This window comes from Neofelis nebulosa, chromosome 8, assembly GCF_028018385.1.
Source record: "Neofelis nebulosa isolate mNeoNeb1 chromosome 8, mNeoNeb1.pri, whole genome shotgun sequence".
In the NCBI taxonomy this organism is placed as follows: domain Eukaryota; kingdom Metazoa; phylum Chordata; class Mammalia; order Carnivora; family Felidae; genus Neofelis; species Neofelis nebulosa.
Window position 1 is genome coordinate 87,248,838 of NC_080789.1, and position 5,959 is coordinate 87,254,796.

General features: G+C 38.7%; 1 pseudogene; it reads left to right on the top strand.

The window, feature by feature from the left end:
- Positions 1 to 588: 588 nt before the first annotated feature.
- On the top strand, positions 589 to 1,355 carry LOC131483868 (large ribosomal subunit protein eL8-like; annotated as a pseudogene).
- The last annotated feature ends 4,604 nt before the right edge of the window (positions 1,356 to 5,959 follow it).

Sequence of the window (5,959 nt, forward strand, 5' to 3'; positions counted from 1 at the left end):
TTATATTAGTTTCAGGTGTACAACATAGTGATTCAACTCTCTATACATTATGCTATACTCACCACAGGTGGAACTACTGTCTTACACATACATACTTATATTAAAACACCAGTAGAAAAATTAATCACAAAAATCTTTAAATACTTACCACTAGGCTATACAATATGGAATATAGGGTGGAAAAAAACAGGAATAGAAGCTAGTCTTCTTTAAATATAGCTTATTCTGGAGTGCCTGGCTGGCTCATCAGTAGAGCATATGACTCTTGATCTCAGGGTTATGAGTTCAAACCCCACATTGGACCTACAGCTTACTTTAAAAAAGATAAATAGGAGCGCCTGGGTGGCTCAGTCCGTTAAGCGGCCAACTTTGGCTCAGGTCATGATCTCGCGGTCCGTGAGTTCGAGCCCCACATCGGGTTCTGTGCGGGACAGCTTGGAGCCTGGAGCCTGTTTCAGATTCTGTGTCTCCCTCTCTCTGACCCTCCCCTGTTCATGCTCAGTCTCTCCCTGTCTCAAAAATAAATAAAACGTTAAAAAATTTTTTTTTAAAAAAAGATAAATAAAGAGCTCCCCTCTACCATCCAAGATGCCAAAGGAAACAAGGCTGGGGGAAGAAGACAGACTTGGTCCCTGCTGTCTGAAGAAGCAGGAGGCCAAGAAAGTGATCAATCCCCTATTTGAGAAAACGCCTAAGATTTTTGGCATTGGTCAGGACATCTAGCCCAAAAGAGACCTCACCCACTTTGTCCAATGAGTCCACTGCATCCAGCTACAGTGACAAAGGACTCTTCTCTATAAATGTCTAAAAGTGCCTCCCACGATTAACCAGTTCCCCCAGGCCTTGGAATGCAAAACAGGTACTCAGCTGCTTAAGCTAGTCCACAAATACAGACCAGAGATAAAGCAAGAGAAGAAGCAGAGTGCTGACCTGGGCTGTGAAGAAAGCTGCCATCTGTCCTTTGAGCTGGGGCTAATACTGTCACCACCTTGATGGAAAACAAGAAGGCTCAGCTGGTAGTGATTGCACATGATGTGGATCCCATTAAGCTGTGTGTCTTCGTGCCTGCCCTGTGTGGTAAGATGGGGGATCCCTACTGCATCATCAAGAGGAAGACCAGGTTGGGGCCTCGCATCCACAGGAAGACCTGCACCACTGTCGTCTTCACACAGGTTAACCCGGAAGACAAAGGAGCTCAGGCTAAGCTGGTAGAAGCTATCAGGACCAATTACAATGACAGATCTGATATTATCTGCCATCACTGGGGAGGCAACATGCTGGGTCCGGAGTTTGTGGTTTGCATTGCCAAGTTGGAAAAGGCAAAGGCTGAAGAACTACCCACAAAACTGGGCTAATTGTGTGCTGTTGAGTTTTCTGTACATAAAAGTTAATTTAAAAGTTCTCTTAAAAAAAAAGTAAATTAAATTAATACAGTATAGCTTATTCTATTAACTTGAGTTGAGAACCATGTGAATTCTTTAATTTAAATATTTTAGGGGCACCTGGGTGGCTCAGTCAGTTAAGCTGACTTTGGCTCAGGTCACGATCTCATGGGTTCATGAACTTGAGTTCTGCATGGGTTGAACTCGAGCTCTGCTTTGGGTGTGAAGCTGGTGCTTTACCAGTGGGAGGTCCTGCTCCCTCCACCATGGCTGCCCCAGCTGAGGAGAAGAAAGTGGAAGCAAAGAAAAAAATAGTCAGAGAAGTCTATGATAACACGTATTTTGGTCTTTTTGAATTAACCTCTCTGTAACTTGTTAAATAAAAAGCTGAATTCTTTAAAAAAAAAAAAAAAAAGGATTTAAAGGATTCTCTAAATCTGTCCTCTGAAAAAAATGAAAAATGATGACCAGCACAATAGTAGGTGTACCCTTAGTGCCCAGATTGTGGTCTCTAAACATTATTTTCCACTAGATGGAACCTGAGCTTCTTGGGGAAATGGCTTGTTCCAGATCTGGAGCAAGAAATTTACAAAATAATCTTGAACTATCTTGTGGGATCAGAAGCAAGAAACACTGCCAAGATCATTTCCAAAGGACTTATAAGGCAACTTGAAAAATGTTCCACAGCTTCAACATTGGACAATTAGAACATCAATAAGAATGATAAATGCAATCTTGTAAAGTAAGTATAATTCATGGCTTAAAAATGATACTCAATGAAGCAAACAAGCAAACTCATTGGCCATCTTTGGAGAATGATAGGGAATAAAATTATTTTTAAAATGAGTTAACAAAGGGAAGGAATCAAACTTTATCTTGCTCTTTCTATATAATTATCCTTCAGAGTAACTAAGTGGTTAATGAGGCTAAGTTTCTCTAGATAGAAATATTCTAGTTAATTTAAAAAGAGGAATGGTGGAATAGTGATATTCTAAGATCACTCTTTTGCAAACTCTAATGAGTTAATGGATTTAGACCATGATTAATAACGACTTCTAAAATACCCTAAAGAGAATCAACTGGCAATAGATGCCCTTTGAGGTAAGCGCACAAAATTTACCAAGTATTCTCACCTGAGAAATTAAACCCAAATCTCATCAAGAGTCTAAATCTAACTACCAAATTACTGAAACTACAGAAATATACAAAATGATACCACAGATTTACAATCAGCAAAATGTAGTTTCCTCAAAAAATAAATTACAAGAAGGGAAGAAAAGTAATGGACCCCTGCAGATTAAAAAAAAAATTGAGAGAGATATTAGCCAATTACAGTGTATGAGTCTTACTTAGAACCTTGTTCAAACCAAAACAATTTTGAGAGGCACCTGGCTAGCTCAGTCTGTAGACCATGTGACTCTTGATCTCTGGGTCATAAGTTCAAGCCCCATGTTGAGTATAGAGCTTACTTTAAAAAAAAATTTTTTTTGAAATAAATTGACACAATGGGGAAAATGTGAATACTGATGTTATTAAGGGATACTTGTTAATATTTCAGGTGTGATAATGGTATTGGGGTTATGTCAAGAAGAGTGCCTATCTTTCAATAATACTGAAATATTTGTAAATAAAACTGTATCTAGATATTGCTATAATATTTCTGGTGCATTGGAGGAGAGCAAGTAGGGATATAAAGGGAAAAGGTTTGAGCATGAATTGGTAATTGCAACTGGTAGTTACCATATACCATGGGAAATAGCTATACAGCTCTTTCTTGTTTTGTACATACTTGAAATTTTCTATAAAAAAAAAAAAATTAAATCTGAACTCTTACCATTAGCCACCAAGGACTTGTATAAGCTGATCCATGCCCATTTTTCCAGTGTCATCTCACCACTCACTCCTAACTCATTTTGTGCCAGCGTCTCTGACCTTATTTCTTTTCTGTAAATACATCACACTCTTTGTCCAGAGAGAATGAAGCAGAGGAAATATTTGAACAGATGATGGCAGTAAATGTCCCCAAAATTATGAAAGATTTTAACATAGACATAAGTAACTAAAGGAAGCAATAATTTTCCATTTGTCCTTTTTCTACTAATTTCTATTATTCTAGGCCTGTGGCAGGCCCTCTATTCCATGGAGATTATGCACCCCAAGGCCAACTTAAATCAACAGTTGACCACAGTGTTGAGTTTCAAACAAGAAAATCTCCTCAGTCCTACCCTGACTAATATGTGCACCCTCTGAGTGACCCCAGACACCAGCATTAACAAGCACCAGGGTTGAGGTTCATAGCCAGTATAGGTGATGCCTTTAAAGCTAGGATATACCAGGATGATGGATGAATAATAGCTCTTTCTCATTTAATTCTTCATGGAAACGAGAATGGAATATAATGCTAACAAAATTTTAGAGGTCTTCTAAAGGCACTGTGTTCTCCAGTGCTTTTTATTGCCAGGCAACCGAGCTGAGGTAGACTGATGGGGGAGGCTGGCTTCAGAGGGGCTATCTGAGATACTCAAGGGTGAAGAGGCAAGAGTGCTTCAATCAAGTAGAAAAGGACAAACAAGTGGGAATGGGGAGAACAACTGCAAATTTGGGATATTATTTGTCCCCAAGGATTCCTTTAGAATGACACAAACCAAATTCTACTTCTGTGTTCAGGGCCAGTTGTAGAAATCTGGCCATAAGATAAACAGGGTAAGACAAAGGGCACATTGCAACAGGAAGGTGGATGAACACCGTTAGTTATATAATTCTGCAGCTGCTCCATACACCTTGGCAGGAGCTGATAGTTCCAAAACCCAAGAATAGCTCCACATGTGATCTGTGGCTGGGAAGGAGAATGTACCAGGCATGCTGGGGAGAGCACTCTTAGAAAAGTGATGAGTTAGGAAATCATTTCCCCTGCTAGAATGAGGTCAGAGAACCTTAGAGTGAAGAGATGCGAGGATGCAGAGACCAACAATGGCCACCATTGTGCTGCGTTAAAAAGGCAAGGGTTGGGCGCCTACATGGCTCAGTCAGAAGAGCATGTGACTCTTGATCTTGGGGTCATGAATTCAAGCTCCACGTTGGGTGTAGAGATTACTAAAAAAATAAATAAACTTTTAAAAATTCTAAAAAGGCAGGGGGCTGTTAACCCCATACACCATTCATCTCATATATCCAAAAAACTACATTCTTGTTTGCCAATCCCTCTACTTGTCACAGGGGTCACAATGCTGAACAAAATAGGCATGGTTTCTGTGCATAGACAGGGTTGTCTGTATCATTAAGTCGGTTGTCCAGAGATGTTCACTGAAAGGCCGGGAAAAAGATTTTCCTAGCTTCTTTCACCAACAATTTTGCTCCTCAAACCCCCATGAACCATATATCAAAGTTGACCGAATCCATAAAAGATTGGTGTACAAGAACTAATGACAGAGACAATGTTCTCCAGAGGCCAGAACTTGAGTTTACCCTTAAGAATTTGTGATATTATGGGGACGAAAAAAGTTAAATCCTCAAAAACTTAGTTCTCTAAACAGACAAAATAGCTCAATAAAACCACCCTTATCCACTTTAATTGAGAGATGGACAAGTCAAGGTTCGCATCATCTGTTTCTATTTTGTCTAGGGTAGAAGATCATTTATATTATGAGAAAATGGCAATATCAAAGCATGAATTCCATTAAGTCTGCTTTATTCCATACATATAAATTAAGGCATATAAAGTAAGTTGGCTCATAGAAACTGAGAAGCTTTATCTGTGCAAAACTGGCATCAAAATTAAAGGAACTTTTAAAAATAGCCCCACTTAACAAAAAGGCACAATTCCAGGTACTATGAAATGATCAGATTATGAATGCTATACCAGAACATATCCTTTTTAAAACTCATCTTTTTTAAAATTAATGAATAATCAAGTTACTAAAACAGAAGAGAGACTTTTAAAATATAAAACTATGAAAATATACAATTATGTGTTATCTAAACACATATATTTTTATTGTATAAGATAACTTTTATTTTTTGAATAGGTAATAAATGTCCTTTGTTAAAAGAAAGTGAATAGTAGAAAAGTGAGTGTCGTCCCCACTCTCTGTCACCTAGGTCCCATTCTCAGAGGTAACCACTGCAACCAGTTGCTTGAGTGTCTTTGGGAAACATGCAATGCATGGTGAGTCGGGTTGATATAGGCATATGTATTCTTACTGCTGCTCTAATGGCTGGCCCCCCTAGACACAAGCACGTGCATGTTCCCACATGTGTATAGCCATGTTTCACAAATGCAACACACTCTTGTATCAATTGCTTTATTTACTCCATTTATGTGTGAAATTTTCCGTGTGCACTCATATAAAATTAGCCGTCCTTTCAGACACTGAATAATATTCCATTATATGGAAATGAAATACTTTATTTAAACAGTCCTCTGTTGATGCACATCTTGGTTGTATCTAAATTTTTGCACCATCTTTGTATCTACTAGAAACGGAAATGCTGTCTGAAATGATATTCACGGTTTGCACTTATACTAAGTTGCCAACTTGCCCTCCAAAAGATGAACCAATCTCACTCTTACCAGTAAA